Source organism: Cherax quadricarinatus, chromosome 20, assembly GCF_038502225.1.
Source record: "Cherax quadricarinatus isolate ZL_2023a chromosome 20, ASM3850222v1, whole genome shotgun sequence".
In the NCBI taxonomy this organism is placed as follows: Eukaryota; Metazoa; Arthropoda; class Malacostraca; order Decapoda; family Parastacidae; genus Cherax; species Cherax quadricarinatus.
Window position 1 is genome coordinate 1275662 of NC_091311.1, and position 18760 is coordinate 1294421.

The following is an 18760-nucleotide window of genomic DNA, read 5'->3' on the forward strand; positions in this document are numbered from 1 at the left end:
CAACACTGTACCATCACTACTACAACTACTACCACAACACTGTACCATCATTACTACAACTACTACCACAACACTGCACCATCACTACTACAACTACTACCACAACACTGTACCATCACTACTACAACTACTACCACAACACTGTACCATCACTAATATAACTACTACAACAACACTGCACCATCACTACTACAACTACTACCACAACACTGTACCATCACTACTACAACTACTACCACAACACTGTACCATCACTACTACAACTACTACCACAACACTGTACCATCACTACTACAACTACTACCACAACACTGTACCATCACTACTACAACTACTACCACAACACTGTACCATCACTACTACAACTACTACCACAACACTGTACCATCACTACTACAACTACTACCACAACACTGTAACATCACTACTACAACTACTACCACAACACTGTACCATCACTACTACAACTACTACCACAACACTGAACAATCACTACTACAACTACCACAACTCTGTACCATAACTACTACAACTATTGCCACAACTCTGTACCATCACTACTACAACTACTACCACAACACTGTACCATCACTACTACAACTACTACCACAACACTGTACCATCACTACTACAACTACCACAACACTGTACCATCACTACTACAACTATCTCAACACTGTGCCATCACTAATACAACTACTACCACAGCGCTGTACCATCACTACTACAACTACTACAACAACACTGCACCATCACTACTACAACTACTACCACAACACTGTACCATCACTACTACAACTACTACCACAACACTGTACCATCACTACTACAACTACTACCACAACACTGTACCATCACTACTACAACTACTACCACAACACTGTACCATCACTACTACAACTACTACCACAACACTGTAACATCACTACTGCAACTACTACCACAACACTGTACCATCACTACTACAACTACCACAACACTGTACCATCACTACTACAACTACTACCAGAACACTGTTCCATCACTACTACAGCTACTACCACAACACTGTACCATCAATACTACAACTATCACAACACTGTACCATCACTACTACAACTACTACCACAACACTGTACCATCAATACTACAACTACCACAACACTGTACCATCACTACTACAACCACTATCACAACACTGTACCATCACTACTACAACTACCACAACACTGTACCATCACTACTACAACTACCACAACACTGTACCATCACTACTACAACTACTACCACAACACTGTACCATCACTACTACAACTACTACCACAACACTGTACCATCACTACTACAACTACTACCACAACACTGTACCATCACTACTACAACTACTACCACAACACTGTACCATCACTACTACAACTACAACTACTACCACAACACTGTACCATCACTACTATAACTACTACCCCAACACTGATCCATCACTACAACTATCACAACACTACTACAACTACCACAACACTGTACCATCACTACTACAACTACTACCACAACACTGTACCATCACTACTACAACTACTACCACAACACTGTACCATCACTACTACAATTACCACAACACTGTGCCATCACTACTACAACTACTACCACAACACTGTAGATCACTACTACAACTACTACCACAACACTGTACCATCACTACTACAACTACTACCACAACACTGTACCATCACTACTACAACTACTACCACAACACTGTACCATCACTACTACAACTACTACCACAACACTGTACCATCACTACTACAACTACTACCACAACACTGTACCATCACTACTACAACTACTACCACAACACTGTACCATCACTACTACAACTACTACCACAACACTGTACCATCACTACTACAACTACTACCACAACACTGTACCATCACTACTACAACTACTACCACAACACTGTACCATCACTACTACAACTACTACCACAACACTGTACCATCACTACTACAACTACTACCACAACACTGTACCATCACAACTACAACTACTACCACAACACTGTACCAACACTACTACAACAACTCTGTACCATAACTACTACAACTACTACCACAACACTGTACCATCACTAATTGCACAACAGTGTACCAACACTACTACCACAACACTACACAATAACTACTACAACTACTACCACAACACTGTACCATCACTACTACAACTACTACCACAACACTGTACCATCACTACTACAACTACTACCACAACACTGTACCATCACTACTACAACTACTACCACAACACTGTACCATCACTACTACAACTACTACCACAACACTGTACCATCACTACTACAACTACTACCACAACAACACTGTACCATCACTACTACCACAACACTGTACCATCACTACTACCACAACACTGTACCATCACTACTACTACTACCACAACACTGTACCATCACTACTACAACTACTACCACAACACTGTACCATCACTACTACAACTACTACCACAACACTGTACCATCACTACTACAACTATTACCACAACACTGTACCATCACTTCTACAACTACTACTACACTCTACCATCTCTACTATAAATACTACCACAACACTGTACCATCACAACTACAACTGCTACCGCAACACTGTACCATCACTACTTCAACTATCACAACACTGTACCATCACTACTACAACTACTACCACAACACTGTAACATCACTACTACAACTACTACCACAACACAGAACCATCACTACTACAACATCTACTAAAACACTGTAACGTCTCTACTACAACTACTACCACAACACTGTACCATCACTACTACAACTGCTACCACAACACTGTAACATCACTACTACAACTACTACCACATCACTGTAACATCACTACTACAACTACTACCACAACATTGTACCATCACTGCTACAACTACTACCACAACACTGTGCCATCACTACTACAACAACACTGTACCATCACTGCTACAACAACACTGTACCATCAATACTCCCACAACACTGTACCATCACTACTACCACAACACTGTACCATCACTACTACCACAACACTGTATCATCTCTACTACAACTTCTGCCACAACACTGTAACATATTTACTACAACTGCTACCACAACACTGTACCATCACTACTACAACCACTACCACAACACTGTACCATCACTATTACAACTACTACTACAACACTGTTCCATCACTTCTACAACTACTACCAGAACATTGTAACATCACTACTACTACTACTTCCACAACACTGTACCATCACTACTACAACTACTACCACAACACTGTAACATCACTACTACAACTACTACCACAACACTGTACCATCACTATTACAACTACTACCACAACACTGAATCATCAATACTACAACTACTACCACAACACTGTACCATCACTACTACAACTTCTACCACAACACTGTAACATCACTACTGCAACTACTACAACAACTCTGTACCATCACTACTACATCTACAAAGAAAACACTGTACCATCACTACTACAACTACTACCACAACACTGTAACATCACTACTACAACTACTACCACAACACAGTACCATCTATTCTACCACAACACTGTACCCTCACTACTACCACAACACTGTACCATCACTAATACCAAAACACTGAACTATCACAACTACAGCTACTACAGTAACACTGTATCTTCACTACTACAACTACTACCACAACACTGTACGATCATTTCTACAGCTACTACCACAACACTGACACTTCACTGCTACAACTACTTCCGCAACACTGTAACAACACTACTACAACTACTAACACAACACTGTAACATCACTACTACAACTACTTCCACAACACTGTAACTTCAGTTCTACAACTACTTCCACAACAGTGTACAGTCACTACTACCACAACACTGTACCATCACTACTCCCACAACACTGTACCATCACTACTACCACAACACTGTACAATCACTACTACAACTACTACCACAACAATGAACCCTCACTACTTCAACTTCTACCACAACACTGTACCATCACTACTAAAACTACTTCCAAAACACTCTACCATCACTACTACAACTACTACCACAATACTGTAACACCACTACTACAACTACTACCAAAACACTGTAACATCACTACTACAACTACTATCACAACACTGTAACTTCACTACCACAACTACTACCACAACATTGTACAATCACTACTACCACAACACTGTACCATCACTACTCCCAAAACACTGTACCATCACTACTACCACAACACTGTAACATCACTACTACAACTACTACCACAACACTGTACCATCACTACTACAACTACTACCACAACACTGTAACATCACTACCAAAACACAGTACCATCACTACTACCACAACACTGTACCATCACTTCTACCACAACACTGTACCATCACTAATACCACAACACTGTACTATCACAACTACAGCTACTACAGTAACACTGTATCATCACTACTACAACTACTACCACAACACTGTAAAATCTCTTCTACAACTTCTATCAAAACACTGTACCATCACTACTACAACTACTACCACAATACTGTAACACCACTACTACAACTACTACCAAAACACTGTAACATCACTACTACAACTACTATCACAACACTGTAACTTCACTACTACAACTACTACCACAACATTGTACAATCACTACTACTACCACAACACTGTACCATCACTACTACTGTACCACACTACTACAACTACTACCACAACACTATCATCACTACTACTACTACCACAACACTGTACCATCACTACTAAAACTACTAACACAACACTACAACCACTACCACAACACTGTACCATCACTACTACAACTACTACCACAACACTGTAACATCACTACTACAACTACTACCACAACACTGTACCATCACTATTACAACTACTACCACAACACTGAATCATCAATACTACAACTACTACCACAACACTGTACCATCACTACTACAACTTCTACCACAACACTGTACCATCACTACTGCAACTACTACCACAACACTGTACCATCACTACTACAACTACTACCACAACACTGTACCATCACTACTACAACTACTACCACAACACTGTAACATCACTACTACAACTACTACCACAACACTGTACCATCACTACTACAACTACTACCACAACACTGTAACATCACTACTACAACTACTACCACAACACTGTACCATCACTACTTCCACAACACTGTATCACTACTACAACTACTACCACAACACTGTACCGTCACTACTTCCACATCACTATACCACTACTACAACTACTACCACAACACTGTACCATCACTACCACACCTACTGCCACAACACTGTACCAGCACTACTACCATCACTACTACCACAACACTGTCCCATCACTACCACAACACTGTACCACAACACTAATACCACAACACTACTATACCACAACTACTACTACACAACACTGTACTACATACAACTGCTACCACAACAATGCACCTCACTACTACAACTATTACCACAACACTGTACCATCACTACTACAACTACTACCACAACACTGTACCATCACTACTACAACTACTACCACAACACTGTACCATCACTACTACAACTACTACCACAACACTGTACCATCACTACTACAACTACTACCACAACACTGTACCATCACTACTACAACTACTACCACAACACTGTACCATCACTACTACAACTACTACCACAACACTGTACCATCACTACTACAACTACTACCACAACACTGTACCATCACTACTACAACTACTACCACAACACTGTACCATCACTACTACAACTACTACCACAACACTGTACCATCACTACTACAACTACTACCACAACACTGTACCATCACTACTACAACTACTACCACAACACTGTACCATCAATACTACAACTACTACCACAACACTGCACCATCAATACTATAACTATCACAACACTGTACCATCACTACTACAACTACTGCTAATACACTGTACCATCCCTACTACAACTACTTCCACAACACTGTACCATCACTACTGCAACTACTACCACAACACTGTACCATCACTACTACAACTACTACCACAACACTGTACCATCACTACTACAACTACTACCACAACACTGTACCATCAATACTACAACTATCAAAACACTGTACCATCACTACTGCAACTACTACCACAACACTGTACCATCACTACTACTATCACAACACTGTACCATCACTACTACAACTACTACGACAACACTGTACCATCACTACTACAACTACTACCACAACACTGTACCATCACTACTACAACTACTACCACAACACTGTACCATCACTACTACAACTACTACCACAACACTGTACCATCACTACTACAACTACTACCACAACACTGTACCATCACTACTACAACTACTACCACAACACTGTACCATCACTACTACAACTACTACCACAACACTGTACCATCACTACTACTATCACAACACTGTACCATCACTACTACTATCACAACACTGTACCATCACTACTACTATCACAACACTGTACCATCACTACTACCACAACACTGTACCATCACTACTACAACAACACTGTACCATCACTACTACAACTACTACCACAACACTGTACCATCACTACTACAACTACTACCACAACACTGTACCATCACTACTACAACTACTACCACAACACTGTACCATCACTACTACAACTACTACCACAACACTGTACCATCACTACTACAACTACTACCACAACACTGTACCATCACTACTACAACTACTACCACAACACTGTACCATCACTACTACAACTACTACCACAACGCTGTACCATCACTACTACAACTACACACAACACTACAACACTGTAGCATCACTACTACAACTACTACCACAACTCTGTTCCATCACTACTACAACTACTACCACAACACTGTACTATCATTACTACAACTATCACAACACTGTACTATCACTACTACAACTACTACCACAACACTGTACCATCACTACAACTACTACCACAACACTGTACCATCACTACTACAACTACTACCACAACACTGTACCATCACTACTACAACTACTACCACAACACTGTACAACACTGTACCATCACTACTACAACTACTACCACAACACTGTACCATCACTACTACAACTACTACCACAACACTGTACCATCACTACTACAACTACTACCACAACACTGTACCATCACTACTACAACTACTACCACAACACTGTACCATCACTACTTCAACTACTACCACAACACTGTACCATCACTACTACAACTACTACCACAACACTGTACCATCACTACTACAACTACTACCACAACACTGTACCATCACTACTACTATCACAACACTGTACCATCACTACTACTATCACAACACTGTACCATCACTACTACTATCACAACACTGTACCATCACTACTACGACTACCACGAAAACACTGTACCATCTCTACTACAACTACTACCACAACTCTGTACCATCACTACTACAACTACTACCACAACACTGTACTATCATTACTACAACTACCACAACACTGTACCATCACTACTACAACTACTACCACAACACTGTACCATCACTACTACAACTACTACCACAACACTGTACCATCACTACTACAACTACTACCACAACACTGTACCATCACTACTACAACTACTACCACAACACTGTACCATCACTACTACAACTACTACCACAACACTGTACCATCACTACTACAACTACTACCACAACACTGTACCATCACTACTACAACTACTACCACAACACTGTACCATCACTACTACAACTACTACCACAACACTGTACCATCACTACTACAACTACTACCACAACACTGTACCATCACTACTACAACTACTACCACAACACTGTACCATCACTACTACAACTACTACCACAACACTGTACCATCACTACTACAACTACTACCACAACACTGTACCATCACTACTACAACTACTACCACAACACTGTACAACATCACAACACTACATCAATACTACAACTATTACAACACTGTACCATCACTACTACAACTACTACCACAACACTGTACCATCACTACTACAACTACTTCCACAACACTGTACTACTACCACACTGTACCATCACTACTACCACAACACTTTACCATCACTACTACTATCACAACACTGTACCATCACTACTACAACTACTACTACAACTACTACCACAACACTGTACCATCACTACTACAACTACTACCACAACACTGTACCATCACTACTACAACTACTACCACAACACTGTACCATCACTACTACAACTACTACCACAACACTGTACCATCACTACTACAACTACTACCACAACACTGTACCATCACTACTACAACTACTACCACAACACTGTACCATCACTACTACAACTACTACCACAACACTGTACCATCACTACTACAACTACTACCACAACACTGTACCATCACTACTACAACTACTACCACAACACTGTACCATCACTACTACAACTACTACCACAACACTGTACCATCACTACTACAACTACTACCACAACACTGTACCATCACTACTACAACTACTACCACAACACTGTACCATCACTACTACAACTACTACCACAACACTACCATGACAACTACTACCACAACACTTTACCATCACTACTACTATCACAACACTGTACCATCACTACTACAACTACTACCACAACACTGTACCATCACTACTTCAATTACTACCACAACACTGTACCATCACTACTACAACTACTACCACAACACTGTACCATCACTACTACCACAACACTGTACCATCACTACTACAACTACTACCACAACACTGTACCATCACTACTACAACTACTACCACAACACTGTACCATCACTACTACAACTACTACCACAACACTGTACCATCACTACTAAAACTACTACCACAACACTGTACCATCACTACTACAACTACTACCACAACACTGTACCATCACTACTACAACTACTACCACAACACTGTACCATCACTACTACAACTACTACCACAACACTGTACCATCACTACTACAACTACTACCACAACACTGTACCATCACTACTACAACTACTACCACAACACTGTACCATCACTACTACAACTACTACCACAACACTGTACCATCACTACTACAACAACACTGTACCATCACTACTACAACTCTCACAACACTGTACCATCACTACTACCACAATGCTGTACCATCACTAATACAACTACCACAATACTGTACCATCACTACTAAAACTACTACAACACTGTACCATCACTACTTCAACTACTACCACAACACTGTACCATCACTACTACAACTACTACCACAACACTGTACCATCACTACTACAACTACTACCACAACACTGTACCATCACTACTACAACTACTACCACAACACTGTACCATCACTACTACAACTACTACCACAACACTGTACCATCACTACTACAACTACTACCACAACACTGTACCATCACTACTACAACTACTACCACAACACTGTACCATCACTACTACAACTACTACCACAACACTGTACCATCACTACTACAACTACTACCACAACACTGTACCATCACTACTACAACTACTACCACAACACTGTACCATCACTACTACAACTACTACCACAACACTGTACCATCACTACTACAACTACTACCACAACACTGTACCATCACTACTACAACTACTACCACAACACTGTACCATCACTACTACAACTACTACCACAACACTGTACCATCACTACTACAACTACTACCACAACACTGTACCATCACTACTACAACTACTACCACAACACTCTACCATGACAACACTGTACCATCACTACTACAACTACTACCACAACACTGCACCATCACTAGAAAAACTAGTACCACAACACTGTACCATCACTACTACAACTACTACCACAACACTGTACCATCACTACTACAACTACTAACACAACACTGTACAATCACTACTACAACTACTACCACAACACTGTACCATCACTACTACAACTACTACCACAACACTGTACCATCACTACTACAACTACTACCACAACACTGTACCATCACTACTACAACTACTTCCACAACACTGTACCATCACTACTACAACTACTACCACAACACTGTACCATCACTACTACTGTACCATCACTACTACCACAAAACTGTACCATCACTACTACCACAACACTGTACCATCACTACTACAACTACTACCACAACACTGTACCATCACTACTACAACTACTACCACAACACTGTACCATCACTACTACAACTACTACCACAACACTGTACCATCACTACTACAACTACTACCACAACACTGTACCATCACTACTACAACTACTACCACAACACTGTACCATCACTACTACAACTACTACCACAACACTGTACCATCACTACTACAACTACTACCACAACACTGTACCATCACTACTTCCACAACACTGTAACACTACTACAACTACTACCACAACACTGTACCATCACTACTACAACTACTACCACAACACTGTACCATCACTACTACAACTACTACCACAACACTGTACCATCACTACTACAACTACTACCACAACTCTGTACCATCACTACTACAACTACATCACAACACACAACAATACCACAACACTGTACCATCACTACTACAACTACTACCACAACACTGTACCATCACTACTACAACTACTACCACAACACTGTACCATCACTACTACAACTACTACCACAACACTGTACCATCACTACTACAACTACTACCACAACACTGTACCATCACTACTACAACTACTACCACAACACTGTACCATCACTACTACAACTACTACCACATCACTGTACCATCACTACTACAACTACTACCACAACACTGTTACATCACTACTACAACAACACTGTACCATCACTACTACAACTACTACCACAACACTGTACCATCACTACTACAACTACTACCACAACACTGTACCATCACTACTACAACTACTACCACAACACTGTACCATCACTACTACAACTACTACCACAACACTGTACCATCACTACTACAACTACCACAACACTGTACCATCACTACTACAACTACTACCACAACACTGTACCATCACTACTAAAACTACTACCACAACACTGTACCATCACTACTACAACTACTACCACAACACTGTACCATCACTACTACAACTACTACCACAACACTGTACCATCACTACTACAACTACTACCACAACACTGTACCATCACTACTACAACTACTACCACAACACTGTACCATCACTACTACAACTACTACCACAACACTGTACCATCACTACTACAACTACTACCACAACACTGTACCATCACTACTACAACTACTACCACAACACTGTACCATCACTACTACAACTACTACCACAACACTGTACCATCACTACTACAACTACTACCACAACACTGTACCATCACTACTACAACTACTACCACAACACTGTACCATCACTACTACAACTACTACCACAACACTGTACCATCACTACTACAACTACTACCACAACACTGTACCATCACTACTACAAGTACTACCACAACACTGTACCATCACTACCACAAACTACCACAACACTGTACCATCACTACTACAACACTGTACCATCACTACTACAACTACTACCACAACACTGTACCATCACTACTACAACTACTACCACAACACTGTACCATCACTACTACAACTACTACCACAACACTGTACCATCACTACTACAACTACTACCACAACACTGTACCATCACTACTACAACTACTACCACAACACTGTACCATCACTACTACAACTACTACCACAACACTGTACCATCACTACTACAACTACTACCACAACACTGTACCATCACTACTACAACCACTATCACAACACTGTACCATCACTACAACTACCACAACACTGTACCATCACTACTACAACTACCACAACACTGTACCATCACTACTACAACTACTACCACAACACTGTACCATCACTACTACAACTACTACCACAACACTGTACCATCACTACTACAACTACTACCACAACACTGTACCATCACTACTACAACTACTACCACAACACTGTACCATCACTACTACAACTACTACCACAACACTGTACCATCACTACTACAACTACTACCACAACACTGTACCATCACTACTACAACTACTACCACAACACTGTACCATCACTACTACAACTACTACCACAACACTGTACCATCACTACTACAACTACTACCACAACACTGTACCATCACTACTACAACTACTACCACAACACTGTACCATCACTACTACAACTACTACCACAACACTGTACCATCACTACTACAACTACTACCACAACACTGTACCATCACTACTACAACTACTACCACAACACTGTACCATCACTACTACAACTACTACCACAACACTGTACCATCACTACTACAACTACTACCACAACACTGTACCATCACTACTACAACTACTGCCACAACACTGTACCACTACTACAACTACTACCACAACGCTGTACCATCACTACTACAACTATCACAACACTGTACCATCACTACTACAACTACTACCACAACACTGTACCATCACTACTACTACTATCACAACATTGTACCATCACTGCTACAACTACTACCACAACACTGTTCCATCACTACTACAACTACTACCACAACACTGTACCATCAATACTACAACAATCACAACACTGTACCATCACTACTACAACTACTACCACAACACTGTACTATCACTACTACAACTACTACCACAACACTGTACCATCACTACTACAACTACTACCACAACACTGTACCATCACTACTACAACTACTACCACAACACTGTACCATCACTACTACAACTACTACCACAACACTGTACCATCACTACTACAACTACTACCACAACACTGTACCATCACTACTACAACTACTACCACAACACTGTACCATCACTACTACAACTACTACCACAACACTGTACCATCACTACTACAACTACTACCACAACACTGTACCATCACTACAACTACTACCACAACACTGTACCATCACTACTACAACTACTACCACAACACTGTACCATCACTACTACAACTACTACCACAACACTGTACCATCACTACTACAACTACTACCACAACACTGTACATATCACTTCTATAACTACTACCACAACACTGTACCATCACTACTACAACTACTACCACAACACTGTACCATCACTACTACAACTACTACCACAACACTGTACCATCACTACTACAACTACTACCACAACACTGTACCATCACTACTACAACTACTACCACAACACTGTACCATCACTACTACAACTACTACCACAACACTGTACCATCACTACTACAACTACTACCACAACACTGTACCATCACTACTACAACTACTACCACAACACTGTACCATCACTACTACAACTACTACCACAACACTGTACCATCACTACTACAACTACTACCACAACACTGTACCATCACTACTACAACTACTACCACAACACTGTACCATCACTACTACAACTACTACCACAACACTGTACCATCACTACTACAACTACTACCACAACACTGTACCATCACTACTACAACTACTACCACAACACTGTACCATCACTACTACAACTACTACCACAACACTGTACCATCACTACTACAACTACTACCACAACACTGTACCATCACTACTACAACTACTACCACAACACTGTACCATCACTACTACAACTACTACCACAACACTGTACCATCACTACTACAACTACTACCACAACACTGTACCACCATCACTACTACAACTACTACCACAACACTGTACCATCACTACTACAACTACTACCACAACACTGTACCATCACTACTACAACTACTACCACAACACTGTACCATCACTACTACAACTACTACCACAACACTGTACCATCACTACTACAACTACTACCACAACACTGTACCATCACTACTACAACTACTACCACAACACTGTACCATCACTACTACAACTACTACCACAACACTGTACCATCACTACTACAACTACTACCACAACACTGTACCATCACTACTACAACTACTACCACAACACTGTACCATCACTACTACAACTACTACCACAACACTGCACCATCACTACTACAACTACTACCACAACACTGTACCATCACTAGTATAACTACTACCACAACACTGTACCAACATTACTACAACTACTACCACAACACTGTACCATCACTACTACTATCACAACACTGTACCATCACTACTACGACAACACTGTACAATCACTACTACAACTACCACAACACTGTACCATCACTACTACAACTACTACCACAACACTGTACCATCACTACTACAACTACTACCACAACACTGTACCATCACTACTACAACTACTACCACAACACTGTACCATCACTACTACAACTACTACCACAACACTGTACCATCACTACTACAACTACTACCACAACACTGTACCATCACTACTACAACTACTACCACAACACTGTACCATCACTACTACAACTACTACCACAACACTGTACCATCACTACAACTACTACCACAACACTGTACCATCACTACTACTATCACAACACTGTACCATCACTACTACAACTACTACCACAACACTGTACCATCACTACTACAACTACTACCACAACACTGTACCATCACTACTACAACTACTACCACAACACTGTACCATCACTACTACAACTACTACCACAACACTGTACCATCACTACTACAACTACTACCACAACACTGTACCATCACTACTACAACTACTACCACAACACTGTACCATCACTACTACAACTACTACCACAACACTGTACCATCACTACTACAACACTGTACCACTACTACCACAACACTGTACCATCACTATCACAACACTACATCACTACTACTGTACCATCACAACACTGTACCATCACTACTACAACTACTACCACAACACTGTACCATCACTACTGCAACTACTACCACAACACTGTACCATCAATACTACCACAACACTGTACCATCACTACTACAACTACTACCACAACACTGTACCATCACTACTACAACTACTACCACAACACTGTACCATCACTACTACAACTACTACCACAACACTGTACCATCACTACTACAACTACTACCACAACACTGTACCATCACTACTACAACTACTACCACAACACTGTACCATCACTACTACAACTACTACCACAACACTGTACCATCACTACTACAACTACTACCACAACACTGTACCATCACTACTACAACTACTACAACAACACTGTACCATCACTACTACAACTACTCCCACAACACTGAACCATCACTACTACAGCTACTAGCACAACACTGTAACGTCACTACTACAACTACTATCACAACACTGTATCATCACTGAACAAGACTACTATCACAACACTGTACCATCACTACTACCACAACACTGTACCATCACTACTACAACTACTACCACAACACTGTACCATCACTACTACAACTACTACCACAACACTGTACCATCACTACTACAACTACTACCACAACACTGTACCATCACTACTACAACTACTACCACAACACTGTACCATCACTACTACAACTACTACCACAACACTGTACCATCACTACTACAACTACTACCACAACACTGTACCATCACTACTACAACTACTACCACAACACTGTACCATCACTACTACAACTACTACCACAACACTGTACCATCACTACTACAACTACTACCACAACACTGTACCATCACTACTACAACTACTACCACAACACTGTACCATCACTACTACAACTACTACCACAACACTGTACCATCACTACTACAACTACTACCACAACACTGTACCATCACTACTACAACTACTACCACAACACTGTACCATCACTACTACAACTACTACCACAACACTGTACCATCACTACTACAACTACTACCACAACACTGTACCATCACTACTACAACTACTACCACAACACTGTACCATCACTACTACAACTACTACCACAACACTGTACCATCACTACTACAACTACTACCACAACACTGTACCATCACTACTACAACTATCACAACACTGTACCATCACTACTACAACTACTACCACAACACTGTACCATCACTACTACAACTACTACCACAACACTGTACCATCACTACTACAACTACTACCACAACACTGTACCATCACTACTACAACTACTACCACAACACTGTACCATCACTACTACAACTACTACCACAACACTGTACCATCACTACTACAACTACTACCACAACACTGTACCATCACTACTACTACTACTATCACAACACTGTACCATCACTACTGCAACTACTACCACAACACTGTACCATCACTACTACAACTACTACCACAACACTGTACCATCACTACTACAACTACTACCACAACACTGTACCATCACTACTACAACTACTACCACAACACTGTACCATCACTACTACAACTACTACCACAACACTGTACCATCACTACTACAACTACTACCACAACACTGTACCATCACTACTACAACTACTACCACAACACTGTACCATCACTACTACAACTACTACCACAACACTGTACCATCACTACTACAACTACTACCACAACACTGTACCATCACTACTACAACTACTACCACAACACTGTACCATCACTACTACAACTACTACCACAACACTGTACCATCACTACTACAACTACTACCACAACACTGTACCATCACTACTACAACTACTACCACAACACTGTACCATCACTACTACAACTACTACCACAACACTGTACCATCACTACTACAACTACTACCACAACACTGTACCATCACTACTACCACAACACTGTACCATCACTACTACAACTACTACCACAACACTGTACCATCACTACTACAACTACTACCACAACACTGTACCATCACTACTACAACTACTACCACAACACTGTACCATCACTACTACAACTACTACCACAACACTGTACCATCACTACTACAACTACTACCACAACACTGTACCATCACTACTACAACTACTACCACAACACTGTACCATCACTACTACAACTACTACCACAACACTGTACCATCACTAGTATAACTACTACCACAACACTCTACCATCACTACTGCAACTACTACCACAACACTGTACCATCACTACTACAACTAGTACCACAACACTGTACCATCACTACTACAACTACTACCACAACACTGTACCATCACTACTGCAACTACTACCACAACACTGTACCATCACTACTCTAACTACTACCACAACACTGTACCATCACCACTACATCTGCTACCACAACACTGTACCATCACTACTACAACTACTACAAAAACACTGTACCATCACTACTACAACTACTACCACAACACTGTACCATCACTACTACAACTACTACCACAACACTGTACCATCACTACTACAACTACTACCACAACACTGTACCATCACTACTACAACTACTACCACAACACTGTACCATCACTACTACAACTACTACCACAACACTGTACCATCACTACTACAACTACTACCACAACACTGTACCATCACTACTACAACTACTACCACAACACTGTACCATCACTACTACAACTACTACCACAACACTGTACCATCACTACTACAACTACTACCACAACACTGTACCATCACTACTACAACTACTACCACAACACTGTACCATCACTACTACAACTACTACCACAACACTGTACCATCACTACTACAACTACTACCACAACACTGTACCATCACTACTACAACTACTACCACAACACTGTACCATCACTACTACAACTACTACCACAACACTGTACCATCACTACTACAACTACTACCACAACACTGTACCATCACTACTACAACTACCACAACACTGTACCATCACTACTACAACTACTACCACAACACTGTACCATCACTACTACAACTACTACCACAACACTGTACCATCACTACTACAACTACTACCACAACACTGTACCATCACTACTACAACTACTACCACAACACTGTACCATCACTACTACAACTACTACCACAACACTGTACCATCACTACTACAACTACTACCACAACACTGTACCATCACTACTACAACTACTACCACAACACTGTACCATCACTACTACAACTACTACCACAACACTGTACCATCACTACTACAACTACTACCACAACACTGTACCATCACTACTACAACTACTACCACAACACTGTACCATCACTACTACAACTACTACCACAACACTGTACCATCACTACTACAACTACTACCACAACACTGTACCATCACTACTACAACTACTACCACAACACTGTACCATCACTACTACAACTACTACCACAACACTGTACCATCACTACTACAACTACTACCACAACACTGTACCATCACTACTACAACTACTACCACAACACTGTACCATCACTACTACAACTACTACCACAACACTGTACCATCACTACTACAACTACTACCACAACACTGTACCATCACTACTACAACTACTACCACAACACTGTACCATCACTACTACAACTACTACCACAACACTGTACCATCACTACTACAACTACTACCACAACACTG